The sequence below is a fragment of the Schistocerca piceifrons genome, chromosome 5 (assembly GCF_021461385.2).
Source record: "Schistocerca piceifrons isolate TAMUIC-IGC-003096 chromosome 5, iqSchPice1.1, whole genome shotgun sequence".
Classification (NCBI taxonomy): Eukaryota; Metazoa; Arthropoda; class Insecta; order Orthoptera; family Acrididae; genus Schistocerca; species Schistocerca piceifrons.
In genome coordinates, this window is record NC_060142.1 from 667,498,465 (window position 1) to 667,513,042 (window position 14,578).

The 14,578-nt window shown below is 46.1% G+C and overlaps 1 non-coding gene across 1 annotated transcript; it reads left to right on the forward strand.

Annotated features, from left to right (window-relative positions):
- The first annotated feature begins 14,143 nt into the window (after positions 1-14,143).
- Positions 14,144-14,246, forward strand: LOC124799721. Its single transcript, XR_007017071.1, has one exon. It is a non-coding gene; the product is annotated as a U6 spliceosomal RNA (small nuclear RNA).
- Positions 14,247-14,578: the final 332 nt, after the last annotated feature.

Consider the following 14,578-nt stretch of genomic DNA (forward strand, 5'->3'; position numbering starts at 1 on the left):
TGTGAACCGTTTGTTTCCCTTTACTGTTACTATTGTAATTTCGTCATAAACATACATTGAGGTGACGAAAGTCATGAGATAGTGATGTGCACATACACAGATGGCGGTAGTATCGCGACACAAGGTATAAAAGGGCAGTGGTTTGTCGGAGGAATCATTTTTACTCAGGTGATTCTTGTGAAAATGTTTCCGACGCTATTATGGCTACATGGCGGGAGTTAAGTCTATAAACGCGGAATGGGAGTTGGAGCTAGGTGCAAGGGACATTCCATTTCTGAAATTGTTAGGAGTTCGATACTTCGAGACCCACGGCGTCAGCACTGTACTGAGAACACCAAATGCCACGCAGCGCCTCCCACCAAGAAAAACGCAGTGGTCGACAGCCTTCACTTAACGACTGAGGGCAGCGGCGTTTGCGTACAGTAGGCAGTGCTAACAGACCAACAGCACTGCGTGAAATAGCCGCAGAAATTAACGTGGGACGTACGACCAACGTATCCACTCGCACAGTGTGGCGAATTCTGGCGTTACTGGGCTGTGGCAGCAGAGGAACGACGCGAGTGCCTTTGTTAACATCATGACACAGCCTGCAGCGCCTCTCCTCGGCTCGTGACCATGTCGGTTGTAGTCTGGACGACTGGGAAACCGCGGCCTAGTCAGCTGATTCTGGACTTCCATTTGGAAGACCTGAATTTCGGAAAAATATCATCCACACAATTCCGAACACTCCAAGAGCTGACAAGTGCGAGAATTATCGCACAATCAGCTTAACAGCTCATGCATAAAAGTGGTTGACAAAAATAATATGGATGGAAAAGAAAATTAAGGACGTGTGGCCGCGCGGTTTGAGGCGCCATGTCCACGGACTGCTAGGCCTCTCCCGCCGGAGGTTCGAGTCCTCCCTCGGGCATGGATGTGTGTGTTGTTTTAGCATAAGTTAGTTTAACTAGTGTGTAAGTCTAGGGAATAATAGCCTCAGCAGTTTGGTCCCTTAGGTATTCACACAAATTTTAAGATTTTTTTTTTTTTTTTTTGAAGTCGTGTTAGATGACAATAGTTTGGCTTTAGGAAAGGCAAGGGCACGAGAGAGGTCGATAATGGAAGTAAGATTAAAGGAAAATGAAGAAACGTTTATAGGATTTGTCGACCTGGAAAAAGCGTTCATCAGTGTACAATGGTGGAAGATGTTCGAAGTTCTGAGAAAAATACCGGTAAGCTACGGGCTGAGACGATTGATGTAAAATATGTACAAGAACCAAGAGGGAATAATAAGGGTGGACGGCCACCAACGAAATGTTTCGATTAAAAAGGGTGTAAGACAGATGTAGTCTTTCGCCACTACTGTTCAATCTGTACATCGAAGAAGCAATAATGCAAATAAAAGAAACGTTCAGGTGTGGAATTAAAATTCAAGGTGAAAGGATATCAATGATACGATTCGCTGTTGACATTGCTATCCTGCTGAACGTGAAGAAGAATTACGTGATGTGCTGTATCAAACGTCCCCTTTTGAAAAATTATACACGACTGTGCTTAAACTGACACACAATACTTTTTAACGCAACGCAGTCTGACTTTCAAAAATCCCTACAAAAGAATGGCCCTGACTAACATTAACCTATACCTTTCACAAATCACTTACCTCACAAAAATCTTCGTTACTCTAGCTACAGCAATACAGCGAGCGCCACTACTGCCAGCTAAATAAAAGATTCAAACTACCGAAGATTCAAACTAGCCACAGACTGCACACAGCACAGCCAGTGATTTTCATACAGAGCGCTACGTGGCGTTACCAATAAGAAAACCTAACAGCCTACTTACAGCTGACTGGAATGAACCGTCTAATGAGTAAAGAATATGTAACTCCAAGAAAGACGAAAGTAATGAGAAGTGGCAGAAATGAGAACATCACGATTGATGGTTACGAAGTAGATGAGGTTAAGGAATTCTGGTATCTAGGCAGCAAAATAACCCATGACGGACGGAGCATTGAGGACATCAAAAGCAGACTACCACTGGCAACAAGGGCATTCCTGGTCAAGAGTACTAGCATCATACATAGGCCTTAATTTGAAGATGAAATTTCTGAGAATATAGGTTAGGAGCACAGCATTGTATGGTAGTGAAACACCGACTGTGAGAAAACCGGAACAGAAGAGAACTGAAGCATTTGAGATATTGTGCTGCAGAGGAGCGTTGAAAATTGGGTTAGGCGCTATTCTGATATAATTCCGTATGTACACTGCTGACAACTAAAACTGGAACATTATGTAGGTAGCGTGTAACGTACGTCAAAATGATTGGTTCAAATGGCTCTGAGCACTATGGGACTTCTGTGGTCATCAGTCCCCTAGAACTTAGAACTACTTAAACCTAACTAACCTAAAGACATCACACACATCCATGCCCGAGGCAGGATTCGAACCTGCGACCGTAGCAGTCCCGCGGTTCCGGACTGCGCGCCTAGAACCACTTTTTTTTATTTTTTTATATTTTTTTTTGTTTTTTGTTTTTTTTCTTTTTTTTGTTTGTATCCAATGTCAGGCTTACCACCTTTGCTGAGATACATGTTGTTGTACTATCGCATAAAGAGTGTCTACAAAGTCCATATGTTGACAAATAGTGGCTAATTAGAAAATTAATTAATTAAGGAAATGAATAAAACTGAAAATGCCCAAATGAAAGACATGAAGACATTGTGGATAGTACAAATACAAAAGAAACATTCTCCTGTAGCAATGAAATGAAATTCGTGTCGGGGGCGACACCTGCTCACGACCCGACGTTCGATAGAGGAAGAGAGCCATCTATCGACTCGTTCTCCAGACGTTGGTGTAAGACTGGGTCGTCTTCTCGAAATTAACTAAGGGTCCGTAAGTGTGATCGATGTCTATCTCGGCTTCTTCGTCTATCTCATCTCTCACCCGTCACACCCCATCTGGCCGGCGGGTCGGTAAATGTAAGTCGCAAGTAATTAGCGAAGTCTTGCCTATATTTCTTATGCTGTTGCAGCTTCGTGTGTCCATCTAGGAGAAAATGCCAAAAATCAATTTTGTCCTTTTCCGATTCGTTATACACGTAGCCCACCACCATTCCCCGCACCCATGTCACTGCATTGGTTTTTTGAACCGGGAAATAAGATTCTTGGGGGAAAAAAAGTGTGTCTGATGAAATTGTGTGAGGGGCGGAGCGTAACAGGAACGCCAATATCTCTTGTGCCAAGTGCCACACTGGAGCCGTCCCACTACATGCTAAACGATGTTCATCAGTGTCCACTGTTGCGCAGCCTAAACATAGTGGAGTGTCTGCCAAATGAATCGCGTGCCGCCGTTGATTCGTTGCGAACTTCCTATTTATCACCACATACCATGTTGAGCGTACCGACGTTGGGAGGTAAAGGTTCCGTATAACGCGCCATATCTGTCGCCAGTTCTTGTCTGGGTACTTCTTTTCCAGGGTATTCCTGGGGCACCGGCGCAGTACGAGTTGGTATACGTCTCGCGTCGTCGGTAGTCGTGTGGTTGGGAAGGAATCTCTGACATAGCTAAGCTCCAAAAAAAAAAAAAAAGACTTGAAATGTGACAGCTTCGGTGAAATATGGCCCACATCGACTGGGGACAGCATTGAAGTGGGCGCTAGTACATCGGCCAACGCACTCGAGATATTGCGAAATTGACCGCGCCACTGTCGGAACATCGTACTGACGAATAACGCCCGTGCCTTTTCACATACGTTAACTAGACCAAGTCCACCCTCTCCAGGCGGTAGCGTAAGCGTTGTGTATCGGATCTTAAACAGGTGTCCCACACTCACGTAGGTTACGAAAGTTGCTTGTATCCGTGATACCATTGTGCGCGTTAAAGGCAGGACATGCGCTACGTGAGTGAGTCTCGGTGCTAGGTATACGTTAACATAGGTCACCCTCTGAATCATATCCAACGCTCTTAATTTCTGTAACAGCACCATTGTCCGCATCAGCTTCAATATGCGTCGGTAGTTATCCGCTGCTGTCCGCTGCACATCCGTGTGGAACGTAATACCTAGGCATTTTATGGTCTTAACTAAGATGAGCGGGCCTTCCTCCCCCGGTTGTAATCCTCGACCGACATTCATGCAGCGTGATTTTTGTAGATTAAGCACGCTTCCTGCCGCCATCCCGTATCTCTGTATCCATGCCAACGCCGTACGTACTTCATCACCGGTCCGTGCCACCAGCATCACATCGTCAGCATAAGCGCGGCAATGAAAGGTCAGTTGTGGCAACGGCACTCCCTCCAACCGTCTTCGGAGACCATATAGACAGGGTTCCAAAGCCATTGCATACAAAAATATCGAAAGGGGGCAACCTTGACGAACTGACCTTGAAACAACAATGTAGTCAGTGCCCCGCCCATTCACCGAGACCTTTGATCGTACGCCGTGTAACAGTCGTATGATCACTAGGATGAAGGCCTGTGGGATCCCCAATTTGCCCATCACCGCATGCAAAAAGGTATGATCCACTCTGTCGAACGCATGATCGAAGTCAATAGCGACGAGTGCCCCACGCACTCGGCATGCCGCTGCTAATGCGATGATATCTCGGTAGTCACTGAGTGCCGTATGTACGTTGCTCTTACCGCCGAGGCAAGTTTGATCTATGAGGAGTCTATCAGAAAGTGAAGACCGCAGGCGAGCCCCAAGGATGCGCGCGAAAATCTTATAGTCGCAGTTCAAGAGAGTGAGTGGTCTATAATCTCCTGGATTTCTGCCACCGCGTGGTTTGGGTGTTGGGATGATGATACCCTCCGTGAATTCGGCAGGTATCTCAGTCTGCGGTAACAGGAGTTCGTTGTACATCTGAATCCAGGTCCGTCCCATGAGGTATGCAAAGGCGCGGTAAAATTCAATTGGGAAGCCGTCCTGTCCTGGGGACTTGTTCGGAGCCCCCCTGGCAATTGCGTCTGTCAGCTCGTCCTCTGTTATCGCTGTGATGAAAGTCTCTGCATCCAGTGGTGGTTCTCTGTCTGGCATTTCCGAGAGGACATCATGTAGTGTCTCGTGGTTCACATGGACAGGTCCATATAACTGGCGGAAATAGTCGGTAAACACATGCGCAATATCACGCTGGTGCACAACTTGCTGGCCAGTTTCAGAGATGAGTTCCCTGATCAATGTCCTGCGTCGTCGTTGGCGTTCACGTACCACGTGGTGCATGGAGGGGGTTTCGGCAGCAACTGTGTCCGCCAATCTCGCCCGGACCATTATACCTTCCATTCTTAGTCTCGTCAGCTGTAATAACTTGGCTTTCATCCTGCGCATGGCCGTGTGCCTTTCCGGCGATGGTTGTTGGGTCATCAGCTCCCTCAGGGCTGTAAAATAAAAATCAGCCGTTGTGCGGGTCCACTGCGATTTGTCCTGCCCGTATCGTATCAACGTTCGCCGTAACGTTGGTTTTGCGCATTTAACCCACCACTGGAGAATCGAGGTGTATGCTTGTTGGCGGCGAACGCAGGTCTCCCAGGCCGCCTCTATCGACCGGTGACATTTAGTGTCACGTAAAAGTGCACAATTCATTTTCCAGTGACCTTTACTCCGCCATATCTTCTGACGCGTTTGTGAAATCGTACAGACGTACACCATATGATCCGTAAAAGCCGCTGGCCAGATTTCGGCATCCAGTATCGTCGTCCGTAGAGCTCGTGTCACGTACACTCTATCAAGTCTACTCGCCGAATGTCCCGTGACAAACGTATAACCCGGTCTGTCACCATGCTGCAGTTCCCAGGTATCCAGAAGCGCCATTTCGGTAATCAACGCACGCAGTTCCACGCATGGCACATAATGAGGTATTTGGTCCTTTTTGTCGACGACACAATTAAAGTCGCCGCCCACTATATAGTTATCACAGCGTCCAGCGAACAACAGTGCTATCTCTTCGGTGAAAAAAGCCGCCCTTTCTCTTCGTTTTGTGGAGCCAGATGGTGCGTATAAATTGATGAAACGAACGCCGTCGACAGTGATCGCTATGCCGCGTGCCGAAGGGAGAGACCTGACGTCTTCCACTCCTATTCCTTCCTTGGTGAGAATCGCCACACCGCATCCACTTTCATCGTGCACTGAATAATGTGCCTCGTAACCGTAGAACTCTGGCGGCGATGTGAAACGCACTTCTTGTAGGAGTACAATATCCACGTCCGCAGCGCGTAACATATCTTTCAGCATTTGAATTTTAAGCGGTGTCCGTATGCCATTAATGTTTATCGTGGCAATGCGGTACGCCTGGCTTGTGTTCATCAGTTGTAGGGCGGTGTCATTAAGCGTCCATCTGCACCCCCGGCGCTCCTCAACACATTAAGTTGGTCAATATTTCCCGACCCCTCCCGGCTTCTGGGCAGGACTGTCCTCAATCGTCGCGTTCGTATTTTCACCCTGTTCCTGTTGGTCCATTTCTTGCGCCCAGTCCCCCAGCATATTTCCGGAACTGGTCGAAGGATGGGAGGTAACGTTGTCATCGCTCTGATGTTGGACAGTTGTCATCTCCACTTCCGCCTTCCGGTCACCAGAAGGAGAGTTCAAGTTTTCGTCGCTGTGTAGTTCCTGCATCGACATCTCGGTATCTGTTGAATCCACTGGTCTCAGGTCCATACTGTCGTTGTCGTCCACTGTCCCCTCGGGACTATGGCTATCGTCAGCAGAAGTCAGTCGACGCTTCTTTCTTCTCTTCGGCGAACGCTGTTTCCGTTGCCTTGCTTCCGCATCGGCTGTTGGGGTTGCGTATCCTCCGTCTTGGGCCTGGCCTATCACGCTCTCGGTGGAAGCACTGGCAGCCACCAAGGATGAGCCTGGAGCGGCCGTCAGCTGCATCTCTTGTGCGGTGTCCTGTGTCTGCTGTGGTGGAACCGGTGGTCGGAGTTCCAGTCCGTTGGTGTCCATGTTCTCTATAGGGGGCAGCTGCTGGTGCCCAACGGAAGTCTCCCTCACGTCGCCTCTCAGGGCTTCCACAAAGGTCAACGGTTAGACAGTCGTCGGTTGTTGCGCCTGAACGTCATCCCGTGGAGTCTGCACTAAACGTCGCTGGAGGCATTCCGAGCGGACGTGACCTTCTTTCCCGCACCCCGAGCAAGTGCGAGGTTGCCCATCATAGATTATAATCGCTCGACAACCTCCTATGTACAAATAAGAGGGGACGTGCTTGCGCAGTTCTATCCGTATTTGTCTCACCCCATTTAAAACGGGGTACGTGGTAAAACTCGTCCATTTTTCGGCCACATGGGATAGAACCGTACCGTATGGTCGAAAGGCGTCGGTAACAAGTTCAGACGGGACCTCAAACGGAAGTTCGAAGACTCGTATAGTGCGGATCCCCATTCCCGCGTGATCGACTGTAACCGCACCAACATTCCCGTCGGCATGACAGAAACGATACCCGTTCGGTGATCGTTGTAGAAGTCTTTCGCAAGCAGCCTCGTCAACAAGCTTGACATAGACGACGCTTGAAACGAGCGATAAATTGATTCCCACGATTTCCTGTGGATCGATTTTTACCTCTTCTCTGAAGAAACGTTCAATCTCGTGTGCCTTTGGTCGTGTATAGTCGTTCGCAAAACTGAACTTCAAAGTCGTTTTTCTGTAGGAGTGTGCCATCTCGTTCTAGACTCACAACACCGCACACGCGAAGCTGCTCCGGCGTAAACAAACAGGCGCGCGCACCACAGCGCGGCCGGCAGGCAACACGGTCCGCACTGTGTCACTGCCGAAGGCAGACTGCACTAGACCACCGCGGCCGGCTAACGTACGTCAAATTAGCACGAACTGTACTACGTGTTTGCATATGCAGATGATCAACATTTCAAAGGAACCACACACACATTATTTAGCAGTAAAGTCATCTACATGCTTTATATGAGGAACTATACTGAAGCACCAGAAAAACTGGAATAGGCATGCGTATTCTAATGCAGAGATATGTAAACAGACACAGGCAGAATACGGTACTGCGGTCGGCAACTGCTATACAAGACAACAAGTGTCTGCTGCAGTTGTTAGATCGGTTACTGCTGCTACAGTGGCAGGTTATCAAGATTTAAGTGAGTTTGAACGTTGTGTTATAGTCGGCGCACAAACGATGGGACACAGCATCTCAGAGGTGGCGATGAAGTGGGGATTTTCCCGTGCTACCATTTCACGAGTGTATCGTGAATATCAGGAATCCGGTAAAACATCAAATCTCCGACATCGCTGCCGCCGTAGAAAGATCCTGCAAGAACAGGACCAACGACGACTGAAGAGAATCGTTCAACGTGGCAGAAGTGCAACTCTTCCGCAAATAACTGCAGATTTCAATGCTGGGTATCAGCTAGTGTCAACGAGCGAACCTTTCAACGAAACACATCGATATGGGCTTTCGGAGCCGAAGGCCAACTCATGCACCCTTGATGAGTGCACGACACAAAGCATAACGCCTCGCTTGGACCCGTCAACACCCACAATGGACTGTTGATGACTGGAAACACGTTGCCTGGTCGGAAGAGTCTCGCTTCACATTGTATCGAGCGGATGGACGTGTACGGGTATGATTACAGTCTGACGACCGCGTGGATCCTGTCAGGAGGGAACTGTTCGAGCTGGTGGAGGCTCTGTAATGGTGTGGGGCATGTGCGGTTGGGATGATGTGGGCTCCCTGAGAAGTCTAGATACGACTCTGGCATGTGACACGTACGTAAGGATCTGTCTGATAATCTGCATCGTTTCGTGTCCATTGTGCAAAAGCAACGCACTTGGGCAATTACAGCAGGACAATGCGACACCCCACACACCCAGAATTGCTACAGAGTGGCTCCAGGAACACTCTTCTGAATTTAAACACTTCCCCTGGCCACCAAACTCCCCAGACATGAACATAGTTGAGCATATCTGGGATGCCCTGCAACGAGCCGTGCAGAAGAGATCTTCCCCCCCCCCCCCACCCCCCTCGTATTCTTACTGCAAGATTCATGGTGGCATTTCCCTCCAGCACTACTCCAGACATTATTGGAGTCCATGCCACATCGTTTTGCTGCAGTTCTTCGTGCTGGCGGGGGCCCTACACGATATTAGACAGGTGTGCCGGTTCCTTTGGCTCCTCAGTGTATTACGCAGTAGGTTCCTCGTTTGGAGACCACATTTGAACGTCATAGATGTTGTTTATGATGAAATCGCGGTGTATCAAGCCTGTGGTTAATCGATCCGTAATGATTCTGGTTCAAATGGCTCTGAGCACTATGGGACTTAACATCTATGGTCATCAATCCCCTAGAACTTAGAACTACTTAAACCTAACTAACCTAAGGACATCACACAACACCCAGTCATCACGAGGCAGAGAAAATCCCTGACCCCGTCGGGAATCGAACCCGGGAACTCGGGCGCGGGAAGCGAGAACGCTACCGCACGACCACGAGCTGCGGACGTAATGATTCTGCTCCCACTGATTGGCATACCAAGACTGTCACGCAAATATGAAACAAAAGAATTCAGAAGGGCTACACTCAACGCCTAGCACCTGAGGGAGCAGACACATATTGTTAGATCGGAAGAATAGTACGTAAAAGTGTAAGTAGGCTGTTTAGGTTCTCTTACTGGTAACGCCATGTAGCGCTCTGTATGAAAATCACTGGCTGTGCTGTGTGCAGTCTGTGGCTGGGTGGCATTGTTGGAATTGGAGGTGAGCCGCCAGCAGTGGTGGATGTGGGGAGTGAGATGGCGGAGTTTTGAGAGCGGATGATCTGGACAGAGACAGTAAATTTGTAAGACTGAATGTCATGAGCTGATCTATATATTATGACTTTTGAACACTATTAACGTAAATACATTGTTTGTTCTTTATCAAAATCTTTCATTTTCTAACTATGCCTATCAGTAGTTAGTGCCTTCAGCAGTTAGAATCTTAATAATTTAGCTGGCAGTATTGGCGCTCGCTGTATTGCAGTAGTTCAAGTAACGAAGATTTTTGTGAGGTAAGTGATTTTTGAAAGGTATAGGTTAATGTCAGTCAGGGCCATTCTTTTGTAGGGATTACTGAAAGTCAGACTGCGTTGCGCTAAAAATATTGTGTGTCAGTCTAGTGAATGTCTGAGTACGTTCAGTTTTGCTCAGCTGTTTGAAAATCAAATAACATAAGATGTTTATCAGCACAGTCAATCATAAATTTTTCTAAGGGGACGTTACAAAAGTAACAGTTTCACCAACCCAAAAGTGGTTTCACAACAGCAGTGGTTTAGTAGGCACAGTTTTCGTACCCCAACCTATGAGCTATTACACCTAGGTAGTAATAAGGAACCATACAGATTAACCTGAACTCACAGCCAAAATGCAAATCTTCATTTTTCACTTATTTTGAGTACTGGTACAAGTGAGAGAACTTTCAAGTTAAAGACAACAGTACCGTTTGAGTATCAAATCTCCAACCACTGTATTTGTGGTCTGACACGCAAGCAACTATCCACCGAGCTACAACCGCGTTGTGGTAGGTTGTTACTTTGTGCTCGATATTTGTATTACAAAATTAAATTAAATCACCAGTAAAACAGAGATCATTACGACGTACTGCTGATTATTATGGTCATATAATCATTTAAAGCACTCATGAGTGACTCCAGCTGTTGTCAGTAGTAGAAGTGCGCCGTTGGAGAAAGAGTCTAGCAGTAAAGTACAATTTCATGGCAGAGCGCAGGAAGCGGGAGCTCATTTTTTGCCTACGTGTGAGATTGGCGAGAAGTCAGTAGAGCATCCCCATGGCAACGTTCCAGAGACGAGGTCATGCTCCAGATTCGCAGGATGTTCGTTATACTCCAGCAATCCGAGAACATGAAAGAAAGGGCGCCAAGTTAGTGTGCTATCTTTAGTCGCATAAATGGGATTTCTGATCAGTTCCGGCGTTCAGTGTGGCTCTGACATTTATGTTAAAACGAGGCAGGCACACAAACGAGGTCCTTTGACATAAAACACAAAAGATCTCAAACGCCTTACGAGAACGAAAGGCAACAGGAACTACTTTTCTGCCACTGAGGTTGTACTGACGTCGGTGTCTTGTGTTGCTCCACGATTTGGTTCTCTTCGCGAAATCTTTTCTAATAATCTTTTCAGATACACTCACCAAAGATAAAAACCTTGGTAACCTGTTTTACGTGACTAAAACATCCCAGTATAGTCTTTTTTGTATGTGGGCCACAGCCGGCATAAATTTCTTAAACTACGTAAATTTCTTAAAAATAGTCACTATATCGCGTAGGCAGTCCTTTTGCTTTTAAATAACAGTTCATTTCTTTGTTTAGCGCTTAGCTAATTTCGTCCCCTTGGCCTTCATCAAGCTAAATCACAATATACATTTCATTACAATATTTTGTATTGCACACATCACTGCAGGGAAAAATCAGCTTGTAACGGCATCCCTAGAAACAGTTTCGCCCAATCAATGTAGGTACGGGAACAAACTGTCATAGATTACAAGCTCATATTTAAAACCTAAAAAAGTACAGCCTTTTGATAGTTTTGTCATTTTACCAGCAGGCATAGCACGTTAAACTAAGTTAGCGTAACTACTTAAGTGGAAAGAAATAATGTACTCAGCGCATTAAAACTAAACTGGGAGCATATGAACCAATTTATCATTACGATCATATCGACTCATAGAAGTTTTCAACTGGCAGATTTCTTAATAATTGTTGAAATCATATGCAATTAAGATGAACTACATTTCATGAAACTACACTCTTCGAGCGTTGCGCTACCTAAACAAGCAGAGTGTTATACAAATGATGCACGTAAGGAGACAACAGAGGAAAGTGAGGACTGCCCTTCGCAGCAAAATTAAACTCACCCAAGGTAACGCAATCTTCTATCGTCGGAGTCGTATTCAGAAACGGACAAGAGTAAACCAAGGGAGCTAAACAGAGAAGACAGAAGTAAGTTGAAGAGCGGATAAAAACGTAGCTGGGTTCGTGTAGTTTCTGATCAGCGACACAAAAAAGTCTGTGTTGTGGGGAACTTACAGTCTAGGAACATTGGTTCATAAATTACAGCGTAGGCAGCAGGAGAAAGACAGGTGTTGCGTATCAACCTTAATGGATGTTGGTAGATACGTGGTTTGTTGAAGAAGAATCGAAACCTGGTTGGCAGAAATACATTTATTGATCTGAGGGCACAGAAGCCTAATCCCCATCAGAGTAGTCTCCTTCGTAATGCATACTTCTGCAGCCGTTCCCATCATTTTTGTAAAGTCTCCTGGAACCCTTTCTGGAATACTCCACGATGTCTTCTCTTGAGACAAATCATGTTCTTTAATGGGCATTGGCAACTTGAAAAATAGTCAAAAGTTACGCGGAGCCATGGGAAAATCGTGACTAACATTAGGAATATTGTGTTTGACGAGGAAAGTCTCTGACAGATGCGCAGTATAAGTGGGCGCTTTACTTTGACGGAGCTACCGAACTCTAATGCTGCGAAACTGAGATATCACTGGGATAGTCACACAGCGGGGGAAGACCCAACAGTATGTGGAGACAGGTGTTGGTTCAATGGACTCCGTGGGAAGACAAAATGAACGGACAACACAAAAATAATGACTTCATGGCTTAATGAGGACTATTGGAATACAGTGTAACTGAGAAGCACACCTGTGTGCACGATAATGGTAAACTAATCCTGGGAATCTTGACCTGCTTTTCAGTTTGAAATAGCAGTTTTAAATTATATACTTAGTTAGTATATACTTTTGAGTTGTTACTTGACATGATCAATTTGGAGATACGCTATCTTTAATTGTTTACGTTTACTGGATCCAGAAAAAATCCTTTACTAGTAAAAATTGCCACTTTTCATTTTTATTGATTACTAGTTTCGGCTAAATCTTTTAGCCATCTCCAAACTTGTAATTATCCATAAAATAGCATGTAGGGAAATGGTGTAGTACGAACTACCAGTACAACAGTTCCCGATGTGAATACATACCACTGGGTAAAACTTTCTCTGTGTACAATAACCAACCGATAGGACATGTGGTGTCACCGCCAGACACCACACTTGCTAGGTGGTAGCCTTTAAATCGGCCGCGGTCCGTTAGTATACGTCGGACCCGCGTGTCGCCACTATCAGTGATTGCAGACCGAGCGCCGCCACACGGCAGGTCTAGAGAGACTTCTTGGCACTCGCCCTAGTTGTACAGCCGACTTTGCTAGCGATGGTTCACTGACAAATTACGCTCTCATTTGCCGAGACGATAGTTGGCATAGCCTTCAGCTACGTCATTTGCTACGACCTAGCAAGGCGCCAGTATCAATTGCTATTTATCTTGTAACGCATGTACCGTCAGACCGATGTTCACCAATTATGGATTAAAGTTAAGTATTCCAACAGCTACATACTTTATTTGCTAGTCTCAATTCCTTGACCTGTTCCAGACCTCACGCCAGCCTGCGTGAGCTTAAACGCGTGCCTTTCGGCTTCACCTCCTAGTGGCTTGGCTGTCTTGCCAAGTCACAACAGGACACATCGGCGGAAATTTTGTGAAAGCTACATAATTCAATCTTACCAGAAAGCTCGATGAAACATTGTAAAATCAGATAAATATACATTTACATCATGAATGAGCATTATGTAACATTGCGCATTAAACTAAAAGAAAAACTGAGACTACATAACTCTTACCTATGACTAAGAGATCGTCGCAACCACTTTGTAATAACTTTGTATCACATAATCTTCACATGTGCAGAGTGAGATCACAAAACACTACGTTGCTCTAGACCCTTCACACCAGTAAACAGTACATAAGTTTAACTCAGTTATTTGAGGATGTCATATCAAGTGTGGAAATATTGCATTACATAGACACACGTGGAGCATGAACAGTAAGGTTTATAGAATGAGTTACTCATGACACCTAGCAACGATGAACGACAAGGTACTCGCTTCGGCAGCACATTTACTAAAAAACTGGAATGATACAGACTCCGCAGCTCGTGGTCGTGCGGTAGCGTTCTCGCTTCCCACGCCCGGGTTCCCGGGTTCGATTCCCGGAGGGGTCAGGGATTTTCTCTGCCTCGTGATGACTGGGTGTTATGTGCTGTCCTTAGGTTGGTTAGGTTTAAGTAGTTCTAAGTTCCAGGGGACTGATGTCCCATAGTGCTCAGAGCCATTTGAATCCATTTGGAACGATACAGAGAAGATTAGCATGGCCCCTGCGCAAGGATGACGCGCAAAATCGTGAAGCGTTCCACATTTTTTAAGATCGTAAGAGATGGAAAAGAGCCACCGTGGTACAACAACCGCGTTAGGAAACTGCTGCGGAAGCAAAGGGAACTTCACAGCAAACATAAACATAGCCAAAGCCTTGCAGACAAACAAAAATTACGTGAAGCGAAATGTAGTGTGAGGAGGGCTATTGGAGAGGGGTTCAATGAATTCGAAAGTAAAGTTCTATGTACTGACTTGGCAGAAAATCCTAAGAAATTTTGGTCTTATGTCAAAGCGGCAGGTGGATCAAAACAAAATGTTCAGACACTGTGACCAAAATAGTTCTGAAACAGAGAATGACAGACTAAAGGCCGAAATACTA